The 21,666-nt window shown below is 44.8% G+C and overlaps 1 protein-coding gene across 2 annotated transcripts in view; it reads left to right on the top strand.

The window, feature by feature from the left end:
- Nucleotides 1-21,666, top strand: part of ZMIZ2 (zinc finger MIZ-type containing 2) — a 45,446-nt gene that overhangs the window by 216 nt on the left and 23,564 nt on the right. Inside the window, exon 1 of one of the 2 annotated variants that reach the window (XM_069944096.1) lies at nucleotides 113-277. The exons of the other annotated variant lie outside the window; for it this stretch is intronic. The gene's annotated coding sequence lies outside the window, so the exon portion shown is untranslated. Of the gene's footprint in view, nucleotides 1-112; nucleotides 278-21,666 lie in introns of those variants that run through there. 2 annotated transcript variants of the gene reach the window in all.

Genomic DNA, 21,666 nt, shown 5'->3' with positions numbered 1-21,666 from the left:
CTCCCTGCTCTGCACCCTCTCACTGCATGCACTGCACCTTCCTCACTTCCCTGTGCACTGCATGCTCTGCACCTTCTCGGCACTCACCTTCTCCTCTTCTTCTTCCTCCTCTTCTCCTCCTTTGTGCCCTTCTGTCTGGTGCCAGGACTTACCCCCCCCCCCCCTCAGCTCTTCCCTGGGTTATTTTGGGGCACAGCCCCCCCCCCAGCTCATATCCCTGGGTAGCATGGGGAGGTGAGACTGTATCCCTGTAGCCTGATACAGCTTCCTGGGCAAGGTAAGTGGCATGTGTGTGTGGTGCCAGTCTGGTGGTCCTCTTGTGGTGATGCAGAGAGATGGATGATCATATGGTGCCATTCATCTGATTGTTCCCCCAGCGGCGTGTAACCTCTTCGTATTATGTCTTACGTCTTGGTCGGCTGTGGACTGGAAGGATACGGTGGGGGGCACCTGTCCTTGGTCTTGAAGGGTATGGTTGGCCACTTACATGGTGGATGGTTGGGTCAGATGGTCCCACCAGCCTGTGGTTTAGGATGTGTATGGTTGGCCACAGTGTGAAGGACATGGTCAGAGCTCGTGGCTACTACAAGGCATGATCCGGTGATGGGTATGGGCATGATCAGATGTAGGGTAGCATTGGGGTATCTGGCTCCAGTACCTGGTCTGATGTTGGATATGAGGTCGCCGATGGTCTGGTCACTTAGCATGGTCACTGAAAGATGTTAGTTCTACAGTGCTTGGTCCCCAGATGGGTATGGTGGGACACTTGGTTATGGGCATCATTAGATGTAGAGTAGCACTAGAGATCTAGAGCCTGGTCAGATGATAGGTATGGGGCTTGTGGTATGATCACCTAGAGGATGTTAGTTCTATACTGCATGGTCCCCCAATGGGTATGGAGGGACACTTGGTTATGGGCGTCATCAGATGTAGGGTAGCACTGGAGTATCTGGCTCTAGAGCCTGGTCAGATAATAGATATGGGGCTTGTGGTTGGATCACCTAGCATGATCACCTTAAGGAGGGTAGTTGTACAGTGCTTGGTCCCCAGATGGGCAGGGTTGAGGCATTTGATTATAGATATAGTCTGGGTGGCTGTAGGGTATCGCTCCGGTGACTGTTCCGATAATGGGCATGGGACAGTCACCTGTGGATTTGGTCCCATAGCTATCATGCATGGTAAGTTAAAGGATACTGGTTCTTCAGTGCGTGGTCCATGGTTGGGGCATTTGGTTATGGGCTTAGCGGTTTAGTCACAATAATAGGGTTGGCTTAGAAAGTCTGATGGGTCAGGGTTATTCACCTGGCTTCTACAGTCTATGGTCCAATGAAGAATCTTATAGATGTATAGTCAGCTGAAGGTTGTTGGTTCTACAGTATATGGTCCAGTATATAGTTGGGGCATTTGGTGGCTATGAGGATGGACAGCTGGCTGTGGAGTTCAGTTGATCTAGTAAGGTTGGCTCTGTGAGATGCCTTGTAGGGTTGGAATAAGTTACTTAGCTTCTACAGTGCATCATGTTGGTATATGCTGGACATGGTTGGGTTTGGTGGGCTGAAAGATGTTGGTTGTACAGTGGATGTGGACACTTGGTTGCGTGGTATGGTCATCCACAGCCGGGGTATCTGGCTATGCAGTGTATGGTCAGAAGAATCATGTGGGTACTATAGGTTCTGGTTAGATTCTATTCTAGTTGGGTCATGTACATTACGAGAGTTGGAGAATCGGCTATTAGCCCACATGTGACGCCACCCCTGGTTATGTATTGTGCCTGGTATATCCATGATTTATTTAGAGATCGGTTAGGATGTATCCATTTATTCATATGCATTAGGAGAACTACCATTGTGTGAGTTAAACATGCATAGAGTCCATGGGATGCCGACGTAGTGTCATTGTGGCCTCTGTTGGACTGGTATATATTGGAATCCTGTATGTAATATTATAGTCCTCTACACTTTTCCATACAGTGTAAACCAGACGACTCTAGACATTGGATGCTACTGATGCCTACATTGTGGTATAGGTTGGAGGCATCCATCATGGGGAAAGCTACCTGATCTATGCTTCTGGTGCAGACGAATAGAACTAGATATTTTTACTGTTCTGTTTCTTGCACCAACAAAGTCTGTACTGCGATGCAGCCACTAGATTCTGCAGCTTGCATGCAGGGTATGGGATTTCCAAAGGTGATATCGAATTACAAGTTATTATTGGTTGATGCAGAAGCGGCAGATTGCTGGGGGTGTCGCTGCTGTTGGAGGTAGGAGATTGGATGACGACGTGAACCATAGCTGCTGGTTCTGGGACTTCTTCGCTAGTACAGTGGTCCTTAGTTGGTGTGTTCCCTCTATCTTTATTTCCCTTTGGTTGACCACTATAATCACCGCATCACTTTATATTGGAAGATAGATGGCCGTCTTGTGCTCCTTGCACTGCTACTCTCTTAGCATAACAAAGAGTCGGCCAGGTAGGGCCCCAACCCGACAGATGCTGAAGTACAGTCGGAAGTTATGGCAACCATACCACCCTCTGACTCCCCCATTAACATGCGCATATCTGTGTTTTTCAATGGGGAGCAGAGAAAGCAGCAGCAGCAGACACCTCTGGCAATGGCTTACCTCCCGCAGACGAAGAGACGGAAATACAGCAGATGCTGGGGACGGCCGTGCTGCTCTCATACATATTTTATTGCTCAGATGAATTTTAATCTAATGGGTATGGCCAGCTGATGGCAGATCCTATCAAAACCATGAGGGGCTGCCGACTGTAATGTATAAGACTGTGGGCACGTCAATGGAACCAACTTCTGGTTTGGAGGAAAGTCTTGACTTGGGCTTCGAGGACATGGCAGAGATGGCCTGTGTAGTGTCTCATTTATTATTTATTTTTTTTCACCATAAATTCCTTAGAAACTATAGGGGGAGGGGGTATAGATTTCCATATTATGACTCAGGGCTTGTACGGAGTCATATTACGTATGTGTGACGGTTCCAGCAACTTGCGTCAGTGCTGTCACTTGTTCATGAATGTTGAGTACTGTTCCCGTATGAGACACGAGTGTCCGATGTGACTGCACAATATGGAGTCACGTTTAGTGCACTAAAACCTTATGCGTCTTTGTGATATAATACATATACATTGAGCACTGTTTTACCGTTTTCTGTAGTTTGGCAGGTTGGCTACTTTCCTATGTCTTATATGTGTGTCTCGTTCTTGTGAACACCACGGTTGGCATATGAGTATATATAATTTCTTCTACTTCTTAGCTTAAAGAGTCAAGAAGTATGAAGTATAATAAAAAAATTTCTTCTTTGGGATCATGTATTGGGAAACAGCAGGCAATAGGTGATAGATATGTGCCGATTTTGGTGGGACCTTCTAAGCATCTCATGTGTATGGTGGCATCTCGGCTCTCACCAAACAGGTGACGTTAGGGAATAGAAGAATCGGACATGTTGAGTTTCTACTACCTGGTAGGCCACTGCCGGAGGAGTCTGATAGCAGCTTTCTTGGAGCATGCGCATGCTCAGCTCTGGTAAGGGGGAATCGGGAGAGAGGGATTTGGGATGTATGGCCAAGTTAAAGGGGTACTCTATCTGAGCCTATAGGGGATAAAATGTTTAATGGTAGGGTCCAACCACCGAGACCCTCATCAATCGTAAAAACAGAGTGCTGAACTACGAAATGTTTTGCGGGCCAATAGAATTTTTGTGGTTCCAGCCTCTGTTCTTGTGACCCCCAGCGATCAGCATGTTATTCCCATCTATAAGATGAGACAAATGTGTAAATTTACCCTTGTAACTGTGGAGTGGGGTACTGTATAACAGTGATAGGGAAACTTGAGACCTCCAGCTGTTGCAAAACTACAATTCCCATCATGCGTGATGGGAATTGGCATGGGGTTTTGCAACAGCTGAAGGCCTCAGGGTTCCCCATCCTTGCTCTAGAAGGTTCTCGGTCCTGCAAGGGTTGTGTTGCCCCCTGGATTACATCACTGGTTTTCCTAGGTGCAGGTGTTGGACAGTACTGGTGGAAGCTTGTAGCCATAGAGGATATGTGACTTCCCCGTATTACTAGGAAAGAGAGCCGCCGCTGCTTTCAGTCTGTGACCTTTGTGATCCTTGCTTTTCCCTGTTACGCTTACCTTACGTTAGCCAAAGGGCAGGTCGTGTCATCCCTGAAATACAGGTGATCAATGGAGGCTTGTTTAGTTTGACGTCCGCAACTAGCTGTTCCAAAACTACAGCTCTCATCATGGTCAGGGCATGATGGGAGCTGTAGTTTTAGAGACGCTGGAGAGCCATTGGTTGACTTTCTGCCAGGACCCTTGTTCTGCTAGGTGTGTCAGTCACTACAGCTTTGCCCTAGGCCGACATGGCTAACAACAGCGAAAAACAGATAACCATCACCTTTTATACCAAACAGAGAGAAGAGATTTTGGGTGGAGCATCTCTTATGTGAATTGTAGATAGTAGAGCGCCCTTCTGCCCTGTATCATGAACCATCTTCAGTTACCTCATAAAAATTGCACAATCTGGTCTGTGTGCCAAACTACCTGCCCGGGCCACATGAGGACATCTGTGACTGGCTTCCGCCATGACCTACTTTAATTTATAAACCCACTGGTCCGAGACGCCACAATTAAACTGTATTATAGTTTCCATTAGGGTTGTTCAGTTTCTTTGCTTTAGCTCGTAGCTGAGATCTAGGATGCTGTTTTCTGGGATGCTCACACTTATATCAACTCAGTTGTCTTTAGATTTGTACGCCATATTGTGGTTGCTAGCTGTCACCTTGAGGTTGCTCGGCGCAGGCTATGCTGTTTTGCATTTGAAAATCCTAGTTGGACCCATCTTTTTCTTTTGGGAGCATGAAACCGAGCATCCGACCAGAGCTGTCATCATGATTTAGCATTTTCCAGACTGTAAACTCACGTGCTCTTATAGCTGCTCTTCTTTTTGCCACTTCTCGTGCATAATAATTGATCTGATGGGTTGAAGTGGGCATTTTCTTGTTAACAGATGATGCCAATGCTCTGCCCCCACCACAACAGTAGATTATAAGCTCATCCATTTACACAATTCTCATATCCGTATGTAGCTCCAGCCTAAGGCCCTATTCTCATTAGTCTTCCAGATTTTCCCAGGCTTGGGATTCTGGTGTTGCCACCCTATAGTGGCAGTGCCTGTGGCTATGGCATCTTGTTAGCTCTTTTAACAATGACTCAGTATGGAGTCTTAGGCCTCCCTAATGGGCTAGTTTTATAGAGTAATTGGTTGCCTATGACTTGAAATCCAGTGTGCCAGCCTGTAAACCTTTTACTGGCACCTGTATACCATAATTTTATTATATAATTTTTTACATCTTTTTCTGTGAAAGGTTTCTTTCTATTCAGGAATGGAAAAACATAGTTGGTTTCTTAAGGGCGTATTACACGGCATAATATAAAGGGGAAGCAAGCAACAAACTGTCAGGTCAGTGCTTGCTTACCCCTCATTCCCCGCACTATTACTCGGACACAGACAGCGAGCGAGAGGGGCTGCTCGGACGATCCTTAGATCGTCCTGGCTTCCCATTGAAGTCAGCGGTGGTCTACACGGAGCGAAGTGCAGCAGAACGTCACTGCACTGCAGCAGTGACCTTATAAAGGTGAAAAAAGTTTTATTATGCTGCCCGAGGCCGGGAACTAGCCATCTGAGCCGGGACCCGCCAGTGACTAGTCGTAGCTCTCTGCCTGTTAGCGCACAGTGTGGGGATGATTGACAGGCAGAAAGACCCATTATTGGTTGACTGCCAAGTATCTTTACTTTGTATATTGCAAAATTATTTTAGAAAGTGGTGACTGTTCTTTTTGGATCTCCAATATGAACATGAAGCCTCTGCTGGACCTCCAGTTTTATCATGGAGTCCTGCTTTGTAATCGTGTAAAGACTAACCATAGCATGCTCCATCGGATGTTGTATGTAGGGAAGCATTCTCCGCTACAGCCGGCGGAGGATAGTGTCGTACATATGGCATCCCGTGAAGCCTGCCATGACCTATGCCCTGCTCTACAGGCCGTGTGATTCAGTGGCAGGTAATGACAGACTTATTTACAATTAGAACATTGTATCCTCAGTCAGATTGTGACCTGACTTACTTTCCACAGGATTTGTCATCCATTACACCGTGTTCATAGTTTGACTGGTTTGGGTGTTGGTCATCAACTGTGTTTCTTGGAAAGCCTTCCACCTTCAGATTATTAGACCAGCCACATCCCAATGTACTCTCTGGTGTCCTGTGTACTATCTGGAGAGGGTGATAACTCTCTGTACTCCCGGGGCCGAGAAGATTAGTCTTGTATGATGTGTGTCACCTCTCTTCTCTAAATGTGAATGGGCCATACGGTATTCTCCTCTGTCATATTGATCTCCCATTAGGTCAGGACTGTAGAAATCCCAGGAGACATTTAGTACATCGAAATGTGTTCTTAGTGCCTGTTTGGGTTCCTTTCTATTGACCTGTATCAGGATTTCTATTGACTTTCTACCAAAGAAGGAATATTGGCTTCTGAATGAGTCATCTGGCTCCAAAAATTATTTGTCTTTTGTCCATCTTTGTACTTAGCCTCCCATATATATTGAACATATGTTGGACGAACTCAATGTCTTCAGAAGCCCACTTTTTAAAGTGTATGATGACCGCTTGTCTTGTCCCTGACGAATGATATCTGGGACAGGCAGTGGTCAGCCAAACAACATCCAATGGGTATGGATACCTTTTAGGACTCCTGGTTTGGTTGATAGAATAGTTGTCCACCATTGAGATGGAAATGACAGTCATATGTCATAGATTGTTTATTGATGGCTTAAAAAGTCGTCCCCTTTACCAAAGACTTTGCGATAGAGATATGGTAGGTTATAGGTTTTTGTTTTTACCATGCCGATAGCATTTGGAACCAAGTTCTGTATGTTTCCTGGTCTGTTGTACAATACACATTACACTCCTTTTGGATGATTGACTCTTCCATTACTATTTGGAAGAGAGAAGAATCCATTTGTTGGCTTTCAAGTTCCCAATCCTGTTCGTTCTCGGTAAGATAAGCCACACACCAGTAGTGTCTGGCAGCAATTTCCTCTTCTTTCCTCATTGAAAACACATGCACGCTCTGCACAGCAGAGTATACATGAGATTATCGATTGTTTAGCTGTCCTGGTAGTCATGATGGTCACCTTGAATGGAAATGACTCAACTAATAGGAGGAGAAGCTTTGCAGTGTGTATAGAGATCACACAACTTCTCTTGTTTGGTGAAGGATTGAGTAACGTCTGTCCGGATAAATAGTAACTACTGATAAGTGCATACAATACTCGTCTGGTTCAAGGAATTCTTGCATGGTGGTCCCAGATATTTATGGCATGGATTCTCCTGTGTTATACTGACTATATAGGGGAAAAAAATTCCAAATAGATATTGGGCTATTACGTCCAGCTACCTTGTTTCTATATGATAAGGTAGGTTCTTATCTATATAGGAATAAGCTGTATGCTAACTTAGTGGAGAAGTTTATGATTTATAACAGAGGTGCAGTGTAAATATGTCACATTATAAGTCTAGAAAGAAGGGGGGGGGTCCGATTTGCCCACCCCACAGCATGTTAAGGTCCCCAAGTAGGTTGATGGTTGACAATAGTTGTTTAAATGATCACTTGATGAACAGTCATTTTGCCAATTCGGCAAAACACGTTTATAAGGCACCAGCCATAGCTTCCATGCTGCCTGATCCATGACTCATTAGGGTGGTCCCCAGTGGCTTCTCCATGCTTTAAGGCAGTCAGAAGCCATCAGAGACCGCCCTGATGAGTCATGGTTCAGGCAGCATCCAAGTGACGATGGGTTACCTTTTAAGGGCCCTATTACACGAAACGATTATCTGCCGTATTCGGCTGTTACGGCCTAAAATCGTCTAGTGTCATAGAAGACAACAATCAGCCAACTTGAACGATGTCGGCTGATCGTTGTCTGTCGTTTATCTTTCAACATATTGAAAGACAAACGACTAACATAGCAGCGATATGCTGCTGTCGCTCCGTGGAATAGGAGCAGCGGCAGCAGAACGCTGCTATCCTCTATGGGCTGCCCAGACCATCACCTGGGCAGCTCCCCGTGGACCCCCTGCACTTACCCGGGGTATGAAGAGCAAGCGAGTGCTGACAGCGATCATTTGCTTCTCTCCATCTCCCCATGTAATAGGGGCTTAAGTCTATATTGACCTTTATGGTTGTTCAGATTGGCTGCACATGACCAGTGACACCAGGTGAAAGATGGTAGATCTTACTGGGACCTTTCTAAGAACATTATTTTCTGGGTAAAACCATTGTTGAATTTTACGCTTTTGATTGTGTTGAAATCTCTGGGCTTTCTCCTGACCAGTGTCCTCCCAAGGTCAAGAGGCCTCCATGCAGTGGTCTAACTTAGAGATGAGCACAACTCGAGCATACTCGATTACAATCATTGGGCATTTGAATACCGGTGGCTGAAGTTGGATGCAGCCCTAGGGAGCCATAGGCTGTATCCATGATATCCTCGACTAGTGCTGCTTCAACTTCAGCCACTGATATTCAAATAGCGAACTTGCATGCTTGAGTTGCACTCATCTCTTGTCATAACCTATGTCATATATTCTGAGATATATAGTGGAAGCAATAGATAGAGATGCATAAGGTTGAGCAGCACTTAGGACTTCTCAATGCAAACTTTCACTGTTAGAAAGAAAGAACTTCCAGTTCTGGGCAAGTAAATTTTTGTGGGAATTGGAACCTGAGCATAGCCTGGAGTTACTTGTCCTTTTGGTGTCACAAGACTGTTAGAGAACAGCTAAATGATGGGAATATGCAGCATTTACTGGCCACAAAACACCTTGTCTGCATTGCCTTGTGGCTATTTGCGTAGCCTCAGCCGCTGAAGAATGAACTCTAGTTACCTGCTTGCTTACCTCATCTATAGTAATGGTAATTACCGCTTGTTTGCTGCCTGGTAGAGGACTCTTTTAGAACATGACGTCTTCTATTACAGACGGCTATTTTTCTTCTTGGTGGCGGTTTCCATAAGTCTAGAGATGTACGGATTATGTTCTTGTTTAATGTTGAGTCTCCGTTTTTTGCCAATGTTCCCATTTTGAGTGTTTTCCTGATGCCTCCATGTGGCCGGGGAGGAGGTGGCTGAAAGAAAAGACTTCTACTCACCTCCCCGGTTCCATCGGCGGCTCCCGCATCGCGGTGCTCCGGTGCCCGGTTCCCGGCCGCTTCCGGGTGTCTGACGCGGGCCCGAGACGTGACGTCTCAGGTCCGCTCAGCCACTCAGTGAAGGAGGCGGGATCCCTTTCTTTCAGCCACTTCCTCCCCGGCCAGAGCTAAAAATAGCCCCCATGCTGGAATACCCCTTTAAAGGGATTGTCCGGCTTACTACCTGTATGGGAGTAGTAATATTTCAGAACATTATATGACATTTTTCACCAAGTTTCCCTTTAGGCTCCATATCTAATTCTCATTTATCCCTAAGCTTGTAGGTAGAGTCTAGTTATACAGTATACATACACAGATGGAAGGCTGGGTGAGAGAAATTCTGTTCTTCTATATCTCTATACTACACACTAATTGTAGCAGCAGCATGGAGGACATTACAGAGCAGTACTAAGCTTACTGGAGCTTTCAGCAGTTACCTTGGTGTCTCACTCTGCAGCTCCAGCTCCTTCCTCCCCCTCCATAGACTTATATAGGCAGCTATAACCTGATACTTCTGTGAGCTGGACTTTCCGCAATTTTTTTTTTCTTCCCTTTTTTTAAGTGAGGAGTTTGAGGGCAAAACATTTTTCTCTGTTAAGATATATTACAGTTTATTGTATTCACTTTTGGTTTCTTGAATGAACATATTCCATTAGAGGAAAAAGACAAGCATGGCTACCACCTCATTAGTCCAAGTGGAAAACCTTTCCAGACTAGGTGACACTTGAAGCCTGCTTCCTGCAAACTGCAACCTGACCTGCACATTAGTATTTAGGGGTTTATGTTATCCTTTTTTTGTTATTACTATTATGCCTATTACATAAATGTCTATGGCCTTAGGTGAGCAGGCATGTTATGTTTGTGGTTTCATAGTATTACCACTTAGCTTTATAAAGCACATATAAAAGACGCATTCTTCAGGCCTTAAAAGGGAAACGCTGCTGCTGGGAATAAAAATAACCTACACCAAGAGTCCCTTCTATATCACGGCGAGGACTGCGTGGATTTTGTTGTCTTCAGGGAAATAATGTGGGCAGTCATCGGGCTCCATTTAGCTCCAGATTGTGAGATAGAAGGGGTCTTATTCATGTGAATTCCATTTGCTTGGAAACTCTATAGCTGTTCTTTTTGCTCCCTATATGGGTTGATGTTTTGTATCGCAAAGTAGGAGGGTTTGCACGCACTTTGCCCTGCGGCTCCTATATAAACCAAGGAATACCCTTGTGTGCCCTCCACCTCCCTATTCTCATACTTGTGGAATGTAGGAAGACACTCGACATCACATCTTAACCCATCACAAAAGAATAGATCAGCTACGTCGTACCAGAGTGAATCTGAGCTTTATTTCCTTTTGATGCATTTTTTACGTTCCCAAAAGATGAGCCAATGATGTTGTGCAGCTGGAATGGCGTTCCTAATTCTCCTGGGAGGGCTCTAGTTCCCCGCCAGTAACCACTGGCTCTAATTGGTACACAAGGAGTTAAAGCAACGTTGGTGACGTATGTCCTAAGGGTGAGCACCGTGAACTTCCACATTTGTGACAAGGAAGTCCTATGAGCTCATCATTTTGGAATATGAGGGATTTCCAGATTGGGTAAAAAACCTAGTGATGCGAGTCACTAATGTCTCTGCTAAGGTTGTATATTTTTTTTAATGTAAACCTACTATTGTATATGGTAGGACCAAACCTTTACCCAATGGCCGATGTTTGGAGTGGCAATTAGGTGGAAAAAAGCTGGGTGCCCCATGGTACTGCTTATATAATCCCCTCCTTTTCGTTATTGTTCTTCAAGCTCTTGCTCTCTTGCCTGATGAAGTACACGGCACAGCAGAGCTCTCAAACTATTCCAGTTTGGTAATGTTCTCTGAGCCCGAACGCTTGGCATTTGATTCCCCTTGGCTGCAGAAGTTGGGTGCCAGGAAAACATGGATAAAGCCTATGGCGGGGAATCAAATGCCGAGCATCCGGGTTCGGAGACCGCTGCTCAACCCAAACAGTTTGACTGGTCCGCTCAACACTACATGACACCAATAGGTACCCTGGTATTTGATGCGTGTAATGTCTTGTTTTAATCAAACCATTGGACAGTTCAATTCTTACGCATGGAAATAATTGTTGAAAAGAGACACCAGTGGAATTCGACCTAACTTCTTCAACTGAGGTGGATTATACCTAGACCAAGTTTATTGTTACTGTCAAAATGGAGGTCTCTTCAGAGAGTTTGGCAGCTCCACGTTGGGTGACTCCAGTGCGCTTTAGTCAACAATCTTGGACTAATAAAGTTGTTAGTCACAACGGAAACCCCAGTTGATCTCATTGTAACTAGTGAGGTCCATTGGGTTGATGTTGGACATACAACAGATCCACTAGTGTTTTTGTTTTTTTGCTTTTATTTGTTTTTCCCCCATGACTGGGCAGAACAGTGCAAAAGACAAAGCAGATGTGAACCCATCCTTAGTCATACAGGCCTACGAGAGTACTTGGCTCATGAAACACAACTCTGTGTAGAGTCATTGGTCATTGATGGGCACCATTTACATTGAATACCCCAATTGCACTGAGTATAATACACTAGAAGAACTGGTTTTGCTCCCCCCCCCCCCCTAAGGATTGCTGATCTATATTATGTATTTGACCACCTATTGGAGGGCTTAAGACCCCACCATATGTACCATGCCTAAGGGCTTCTGACCAGCAGTTTGGCATCTGCTGATCTCCAATTTCTTTCTGATCTTGTAGCATTGTCATGCTTTATATCTCTTTAACCTGATATACAATACATATATGTGTAAGCCGGTAGTTGCTGGGGTGGCCGGCTTGTTGACAGCAGGTTTATGACCGGTTATAAAATCAGATCAGCAGGAAGCCAACTGCGGAGACCGCCCCACCCCCACACTTTAAGAAGGTGGAGTTCCTGTTCCCCTGCTTTCACAGGAGAGGTGGCAGTACATGTGTGGTCCTTTTTATGTCTGTAATAACTTTTTTTTTTTTTTTTTTTGCTTGGATCCTTATTTTTCAGTCCCTATAAAACAAAAAAATGATTTACCTTCTACAAGCGTGGTTGTCACCCAACTGCAAATTTGGCTAATTTTAAAGCGCTGTATAAAGTATATTCTCTAAAATAGTACTTTGCCAGCCTGGACTCTTGAAAAACTGGGTGTTGCAAGTTAGTGATTAAAAAACAGAAGGGGAAGACTTGAAGATTTGTTCTATCGGTGACTTTTGCAGAGTATTGGATCTGACCATAGTGAGAGTGCACACAGCCTGCAGAGAACTTATGGGGTGGGGGGGGTTACCAAAAAGGAAAAGGAAACCACAAGTTCTTCAGACAAGGGAAGATGTACCATCTGTGATCTTAGTCTCTTAACAATGACACCATAGTGTCATCATTACCCTCTACTGGAGTCAAAGAGAAGCCATATTGTGATATATGGCATGATTTTGGCCCCTGGTCACACTAATACCAATCTGAGCATCATGGGAGTTGTAGTTTTGGAACAGGTTGTGGTACACTGCTCGAGGGCCCTCGCTCAGGGATTGTTGTCCTTATTATTGGTACAGCATGTGAATGGCCGCCCCCACACGATGTATCATACACCCTGGGCGTTGATGTACTCATCATACAAAATGTCCTGCCGCAGAGGACGTTCCGCTGCTCTGAGCCACGAGCTATGGCTTCCTCCTGTGCCCATGTCACCATGCGATGATGGACTACCTCCATCTAACTCCCTTTTTCCTTCATTATGTTACACGTCTGCCCTGTGGCACTGGCCGACCATGAAGCTTATCATCCCGCTCCTGTAGTGCCTGCCTGTGTGACACAGATAGGGCTGAGGCGGGGGAGGTGTGACAGGAGAGCAACCTCAGGCACAGGCTTCTTCGCACAGCAGGTTGGACGGGGAGGGGGGCAGGGAAAGAATTGGCAGAAGTCTTGTGGATTTAAATAATTGGGAGAATTCCAAGTATCTTGTGTGACGAGAGAATTGTTCAAGGAGGGATAGATAGGGGGGACAAAGGAGGGAAACTGGGCCCAGATAAGACTGGCCTGTAGAGGAGAGGAGATTTGGACTTGGATAGAAGAGGGCATTATGGGACTGAGGTGGTGGTAGGGGGTAAATGACCATTAAAAAAAGTCCTATTAGAGGGTCATATCTTAAAAAAAATACCTTTATAACAATTCCATAATATGGTTGATTCCATATATGACGCAATTAGGGTGTTTAAAAAATAAAAAAAAATTATAAATGACCCCTTGCAGGGAAATTTAAACTTTAATCTGTCAGCAGACTACAGACTGCTGCCTAATCTTTACTATACAGGCTGCCATAAAACGGTTCATGGTTAACTGACGATGCACAGACTAAGGGTGGTATTACACGGGCCGATGGGGGCCCGATAATACCTGTAAACGAGCAGCGATCTGCTAGATCGTTGCTCGTTTACTTTGCCTAATACATGGCCCGATAATCGTTAAACAAGGGCTGCAGGGACATCGTTACCCATATCCTTGCAGCCTTTGTTTAAACTGTATACATACCTAATCCATGGTCCAAGGTTCCTCTTCTTCTTAACTTCTCCCCGGGTCCGCGCACTTCAGCTTCACAGCGGCTTGTCTCTGCTGACAGGCCGCTCGGCCAATCACTGGCTGCGGCGGTTCCGGCCTGTGATTGGCCGAGGGGCCTGTCAGCTGACACAGGCCGCTGAGAAGCCGGAGCGCACGGGACCCGGTAAGAAGCTCTGAGGAAGAGGAACCCTGGACCATGGATTAGGTATGTATTCTTCTTTGCTAATCGTCAGCGACGGCCGCGCACCGCTATTACACGTAGCGGTGCACGGTCGGCGCCCGACAATTATAGGTCTGAACTTATATCAACGATCAGCCGATGACAACGATCATCGGCTGATCGTTGTCTTTAGTACACGGAACGATAATCGGCCGATTATCGTTCCGTGTAATAGTACCCTAAGGTTACTATTACACAAAGCGATTTTTCATTGATAAACTATCTCAAAAGACCGCTATTGCGAACGACCTAAAATCTTGTGCCCAATTACAGGGAACGATGATCGTTCTTGTGGTCGTCTTGTCGTCGCTATTGCTTTTGTTGCTACTGTGAACGACCGAACGACGTCTTATTTCATGCGAACGATCAACGATAAAAAAAGGTCCAAACTCTATCAAATGACTAACGATTTCTCGTTGGTCGTTTAATCGTTGTTTGCTATTACAGTAAGCGATTGTCGGTCAAATCTGAACGATCTAACGATTTTTCGAACAATATCGTCTCATATAATAAGACCCTAAAGGGCTTACCTTGGCAAAGAATAAACTTTCAAATTGACAGCTAGTGTAACTGACTGATTTTACTAGTCAACTGTGGTCAGTACAATGAAATTCAGATGTGTGGCGGTATACATGAGCATAGAGTTCTACAGGACTATGAGTTACCCACAGTCTTGGGGCTCTTTTGTATACACTTTGCCAGTGTGACCATGGGATATTTACTACTTCTATTATGTTGTATAATATTACCATTCCCAGCTCTCATCCTGGTGCCCAGGTATTTTTAGGATTATTATGTATGCCACCATCTGTATAGGACTCCTTTGGTTTCCTCCCACGTAAACTACTAGTTTTGGGTGAGTAGTCCTCCGTGTGTGAGTAGTCTGTGTACGTGTGTGCGTGTGTTGGCGCCGCTTGCCAGCTCTGCTGTGGCAGGAACCGATGAGAACAGATTAAAATAATATTTACTTAGCACTAATGCGTTAGATCTATCTGTACGATCAATGATTGTGTCCTCGGAGAGCATGTGATCACATAGCACGGGTAAAGCCTGTGCGTCGCTATGTAGTATGTGAACTTATACTGTAGGTACATTGTTTTTTAGATGTACAAATGCTAATATGCCAAGTGTGATTCAGTGGGCTTCCATTGTACCCACTGGATTGCACCCCCACTATAGAGGCAAAGTTGGCAGTCCCAATGATCTCCACTATCATATGTATGGAAGTGTCCCGACTACTCCCTCAAAGTCAGGAGAAAGAATGATCGGACATGTTGAATTTCTTGTTCTCAAGGGACATAAGCCAGTGTCAGAGGTGTCTGGCAGTAACATACTTCCTCCATTGAGAACACATGCATGCTGGTCCAGGAGGAGTACGGTATGCATCGTTAATGGAAAGAGGGGGATGATGGCCTACAGCTATCAGGTATATGGCCACCTCACTGTGTAAAGGCTTAAAGGGATTGTCCAGTCTTATGTAAATGAGGTGTATTCATTGTATAATGAAGTTATGCAACCTTTTTAATCTCTTCCTCAACAACTTGAAGATCTCTGCATGTTTCAAGTGAATAGAAACACTCATGTTCACATCCAAAGGCTGTGTTACCTGTTTTGATCGCGGGAGTTTTGGCAAGCGTAAAGGGGTCTACCCCAACAGAATTCAGAGTTTATAGTAGGGTACATAAAAGCGTTCTCTGGCAGTTGCTTATCTCCCTGAGAACAAAATTGTGCAACTGAAATCCAACATGGCTGACTTTTATCTGTTCCCACGTAATCTTTTAGGGGAAAGTCAGGAGGCTTCTATACACGTTAGTCAGCTGTTTGGTCCCGCCAAAATGGGGTTGGCCAATTTTTCTCTATCGTGTATGGGGCCTTAAGAGTTTATGCAGATGGTGAGGGATGTAAAAGTGGTGTTCACAATTCCACTACAATAGGGAATAACCAGCAGATTGGTAGTGGTCTGACTGCTGGGACCACCACTGAACCTGAGAATGCTGGTAAACTGTGCCCCTGAATGAACTGGGCGGGCTGCACATACACTACTCCTTTTATTCTCTATGTGACTTTCGAACATTGTAGAGTACCATAGACAGTGAATGGTTCGGGGGTACGTGCTCGTCTTTTAACATGTTCTCTGCTGAAATTTTGTACTATTTTACGTAAAGCTACATACACACACATACTCTGAAATGCATTTCTGCCGAAACCTTCTTTTCCATAGCATGCTTGCTTGCTTGCTTGCTTGTAGCCCTATGTAAGACTACAGATCGTTAATAACCCATCAAATGAGGAACTCCACTTATGAGGACAGTTCCTGACATGGACAGAGGTAGCAGCAGAGAGCACTGTGTCAGACTGGAAAGAATACCCCACTTCCTGCAGGACATACAGCAGCTGATGAGTATGGGACTTGAGATTTTTTAAATAGAATTAAATATTTATTTTTTTGGAGTACCCCTTTAAGGTTGCTAGCACACACAAGGATCAAAATGTTCTTGGGGTGAATACGAGAAAGATTTTCACAGACTAAACGTTGCGTTAACAAAACGATTGATTGTCCAACCATCCACCTATTTCCATCTCATGTGTATGGCCGTCTTTAGGTTGTGCATGAATCGCGTATCTATTCTGAGGAAGTGTTTTTGAACATTCTAGCTAGAAGAAGCACCTAGATCTAGCCCGACACCCACACTAGAACAAGTCATGACATCACATCGGGGTCATATGTCCATGAGTCACATGAGCTTCACTGCGAGTTGAGTGGTTGTGACAGTGCACAACCCTAAGCCGAGTGCAGTCACCGCACAGAGTGTCGGAGAAGTAAACAAGTCATGGTGCGATCAATGTGATTTTTAGTCTTTACTTCTGTAAAGTGGTAAAAACTTCAAGTCCATGGAAGTAATAGACGTGCGGAGTAACAATCACACCTTAGATGATGATGATGATAGCACCAACAGGTTCCGCAGCACTTACCTAAATATTTCAGTATCTCCAGATTAGTAAAGTGACAGGGAACCTTCGGTCCTCCAGCTGTTGCAAAACTACAACTCCCATCATGCCTGGACAGCCTTCGGCTGTCCAGGCATGATGGGAATTGTAGTTTTGCAACAGCTGGAGGGCCGAAGGTTCCCCGTCCCCAATTTAGATACCAAATACAGAAAAAGAGCCCTGACGTATGCAGAACCAGCTATTCGTAGACCATCCACCACCATAGTATTACATTAATGTGAATGGGAGAGGAGGGTTATTATTATTCAGCTACAAATTAATGCCTTATTATTGTAGTGTTTTATAACCATGCCCTTCTGTTGCCAGTCCTGGGTACCAGGATGGCATGAGGTGGCGTGGTGGCGATGTGTGAAGCAGCGGTATGGATACCGCTCTGGACGTGTAGGGTATGGCGCGGGGATGCTGCGGCACAGAAGAAACACAATGTGGATTGCAGCATTCTTTTTAGGAAGCATTTGGTTTATGTGTGAAGTGCAGGGAGGGGTAGCGAGGGATGGAGGGGCACCGTGCTTTGAAGGAGGGGGGCCTCATACATTTTTGTGTTTGGGTTGGACAGAGAGATCCTGGTGAGAGAGAACAAGACAGAACCCGATGTTCCAGGGACATGACGGGAGAAGAGGAGGAGGAGGAGGGAGGGAAGGAGGGAGGGAGTGGGGAGCATCGTGAGGATTTGTGTAGAGATGCCAGCCGTACATACTGCAATACACTTATTAACTCTGTCCTGTGTGTTTATAGACGTCTGCTCCATTGTCTGGGCCAATACTTCGAGACTGTTCTTAGAATTCTTAATTCGCTCATTGGTCCTTTTATTTCCTGGAAATAGAGATAATTGTTTCTATCACGTGATCCCAGTTCTATTATTATTTAGTCATCTGTTCTGGAGTGGGCATACACGGATGGATCTGATGTGATCGGTATTGGGGGGGCTTAATGATCATGTGTGGTTGACACTACTTATAGGCCCTGTAATTCCAAAATTATTGCCGATTGTCTCATATGTCTGACGTTTTTGAACATCTAGATGCAGGATTGTAAGAAATAAGGATAAGAGCCAATAGCCCTTCCATTAGGGGGCGCTAGGCTCTGTTCACATCTGCGTCATCTGTTCTGCAGACTCCATCAAAAATTTCCAACAAAATAGTGAAGCTTGATGTGCTATTTGGATAGCTAATATGGCAGGTACTATGATGCTAACATGACCCATTTAAAGAGGATGAAAAAGAAAAGAGACTCTTTCTTTTAGAAATGGCGCCACCTATGTTCATGGAATGCATCGGGTGTTATGCTTTAGTCCCCGTCAGGTCAATGAGGCGCCCTCAATCAAAGCTGGTAATGTTTCTCAAAGGGGTTATCCGAAGATTATAACTTATAACGGATTCACAGGATAGGTTATGAGTATCAGTGAGGTGGTGCTCAGACTACTGGGACCCCCATGTATTACAAGAAAGGGGGTCGTCTCCCCCAAGTGAGTTGTAGGGTGTAAGCTTGGCCTTAGTTATACAACGCTAATATTAGTGCCATGTTCCTCCCAGGCGTTGCTATGTTATGGCTTGGCTCTTGAGGATGGCCATGTTTATTGTACGCCTGTCCATATCGACCATGGGGGATCTATAACAATTGGGTATCTATGAAGAATCCCTTTTGAGGTTCTGTCTTCAGCAGACGCGTCCTCATACCGAATAGGGCACTGTCTTACGATGAGGTATATATGTCCATAGGCCGGAGGACGATTCTGCTGATCCAACTGGGTTTCTAAGCGAAGGAAAATCTTGCAGACAAACGTACTATAAGTCAATAAATATTCATCTGACGGGAAGTGTCTGTCTATGCCGACATTGATACCCACCACACATCAAATACAGGGAACAGCAGGGAAAAGCTAATCCATAAAAGTGATTGATCTCCAAGTAGCGGAGCGCTTGTGCACACCAGCACTAAGGAAGATGGATCTCCGGGGAAGGTGGAGGAGAAGTGGAGCATGTCCAGCTCCTCCATGAAGGTCCATCTTCATTAATACTCTTGTCTTCATAATGATCAGTGATCTATCTATCCCTCTATCAAAAATACAATGAAAGTGGGGGGAGGTATGGGCTACATATACATTTCAGGCCTGTAAGGTCTTATCTCTTCTTGATTTGTCTGGTTCAATATTGTTCCCTGTTATCAGCCATTTCAGGTAGTAGTGTTCATCAATAGGATGACTGAAAGGATGTCCAGAAAAGAGTCTGCTTCCATGATCACTCTCATTCTTTATCATCAGTTTTGAGCACCTAAACATGTAACTATCACTTCTACAAATTTATAGTGATAGGAAATGTCAGATATACAGACTTCAGGAAATTCTTCTAGACTTATTGTGTAAATCTGTATACAGCACTGTTGCCCCTTCTTTTTAGTGATTGGTGGGGGTCTTGGCACCGAACTTCAGGATGGTGTATGACCACCTTTATGAATATTAGTAGATTGGTAAATCTTCGGCTGACCAGGCAGTGACAGAATAATTGTGTAGATGCCCCGAATTGACATGCTTCTGTAGAGTAATGGTTACCATGTTTTCCTATGACACGAAAAAGTCCCGGGAACTAACTAGAGACGTGGAAGTTCCCTGTGTTTTTCGGAATAATAGTGTTGTGGCATATGTTGGCTCTACATTAATGAAGATTATTAATAATGGGGTTCTTCATGACATTAATAGTCCATCAATATCAGAGCGGTGTGGTGTGGCTCCCTGCTCCCCCCCCAATGATTAGTTGATTTGAAGGGGCAAAAGACCCCCATACTCCTTTAACAACTGATAGTCTGGCCATCAGTTATATCTCCCGCTGCCCATCCTCCCCATACACTGGAACATTCGGCATGGCTGTGTTCTCTATGGGAAGGGGTAAGCTGCAGCGAGAGAGCTCCAACTGCTGGTTTTCCATCATGGCCAACCCCTATCTCCACCAACATCATGGTCGTGGTGGTACATGTTGTTATACTGGCGGCTGAATCCACCGCCAGTGGCTGGTTCGACTGACTTTGGTCTAAGGTGTATGAGGACCTTAAGACATTTGTGCAAGTATCCTCTTGATCTTTTATCTGCACAGGTCACCTATGTTTGGTAGCACCTGTACCTTGTATTGTAGCTAATCCCATTTGTTTCGGTGCGGTGTACTGAACTTACAAAGCTGTGTCTGTTAAAGGGATTTTCCAGGCAAGACAAAAATGTGCTTCAGGGTTGTGGATGGTATAAAAAAAATAAACGTGCTATTCTCAAATCCTCCGATTTACCCCACACAGCTGATCCTCCTGGTCGCCTGCTGGCCTCCGCTTCCTCCAGGTTCTATGTCATCTTGACCCCACAGAACCAATAACGGACTCTGATAAGGATTGTCAGGAGTACCAGAATTCAACCCCCAACCATCCAGCCTGATATTGATGGCCTGCGCTAAGAATAAGCCATCAATATAAAATTCTCAGAAATCCCTTGTAAAGATTGATGGTCATTTGTAACCAGCAGCTATTGTAATGCTGCAGTAATATTGGCGAAGTATCTTGTGTGATTTATAGATGTGGATGCTATCTAAAGACATTCACACGTTTATGCGGCCAACATATAAGTCTAGAGGTAAGGAAATTGCGTATTTGTCAGTCCGTAACCTCATATAATTAAGTTAGGTTTGAGCTTTCTTTAGAGCTTTTTCATTATAGAACATTTTTCAGGGCCCCAGATCACATTTCACCTGTGTAATATATATCCCCTGGTTCTTCTCCGCCATTGCTCAGCTAAACACTTCTCAATCCGGTTTCCTTGAGGAATTGAAGAGGAAAGATTTCTGCCTGAAATTCCTCTCATTTTCTGCTCTGATAGAATTCCGAGTGGAATTCAAGCAGAATTTAAGCCCCATTGACTTCTATAGGATTCCTCTTGCTGAATCCGCCCAAAGAATTGTCATGTCAATTCTTTGTCCGGAACGCGGATTCTGGGCGGAATCGGGACGGAAATTTTCGCAGTGTGTACTAATGCGCAGAAATACAATAGAGCCGAGACTGCTCATTTTTTACGGACAAAATTTCAAGCGAATTCTGCGCATTTTGGCACGGAATACCCTCGAAATTCTGTGAGAATTGCTCAAAATGCTCATACCCTTAGGCACTTTCAAGTTTCCACCATTAGTGAGTGACAACATTCTGGCCCCATGTTTTAATGGTGGTGCAGAAAAAAGAAGGGCTGGTGGCGTATATCGCTAATCAAACACTGAAGTTTTCTAAATTTTCCATGTGGGTACCCCAAACTTAGTGCTAGCACTGTCTGTACCTACGAATCTAGTCGTCTGTGGTAAAGGGCCATGAAGGGCAGATATATCCCTTGGCGCCTTCCATTGCAGCTGGTTGGTGTTATCTCTTGTTCCATACACTGGATTACCGTGCCCACAGCTGCTTAGGCAATAGATAACCGTATCAGGCTCCGACTGATAATACGAGAAAGTGACAAAGTTGTAAGACGGAGAAATGTTTCAGAAGTTATTGCTGTGGTATCCATCAATAAAATGATCTACGTCAGAGCTTTGGGCTTGTTTATATAGGTAAAAGGTGGTTTCCCTATCAACAGAAGGTGGCAAGCCATC

Source organism: Dendropsophus ebraccatus, chromosome 1 (assembly GCF_027789765.1).
Source record: "Dendropsophus ebraccatus isolate aDenEbr1 chromosome 1, aDenEbr1.pat, whole genome shotgun sequence".
In the NCBI taxonomy this organism is placed as follows: Eukaryota; Metazoa; Chordata; class Amphibia; order Anura; family Hylidae; genus Dendropsophus; species Dendropsophus ebraccatus.
This window is presented reverse-complemented; position numbering and strand designations above follow the sequence as displayed.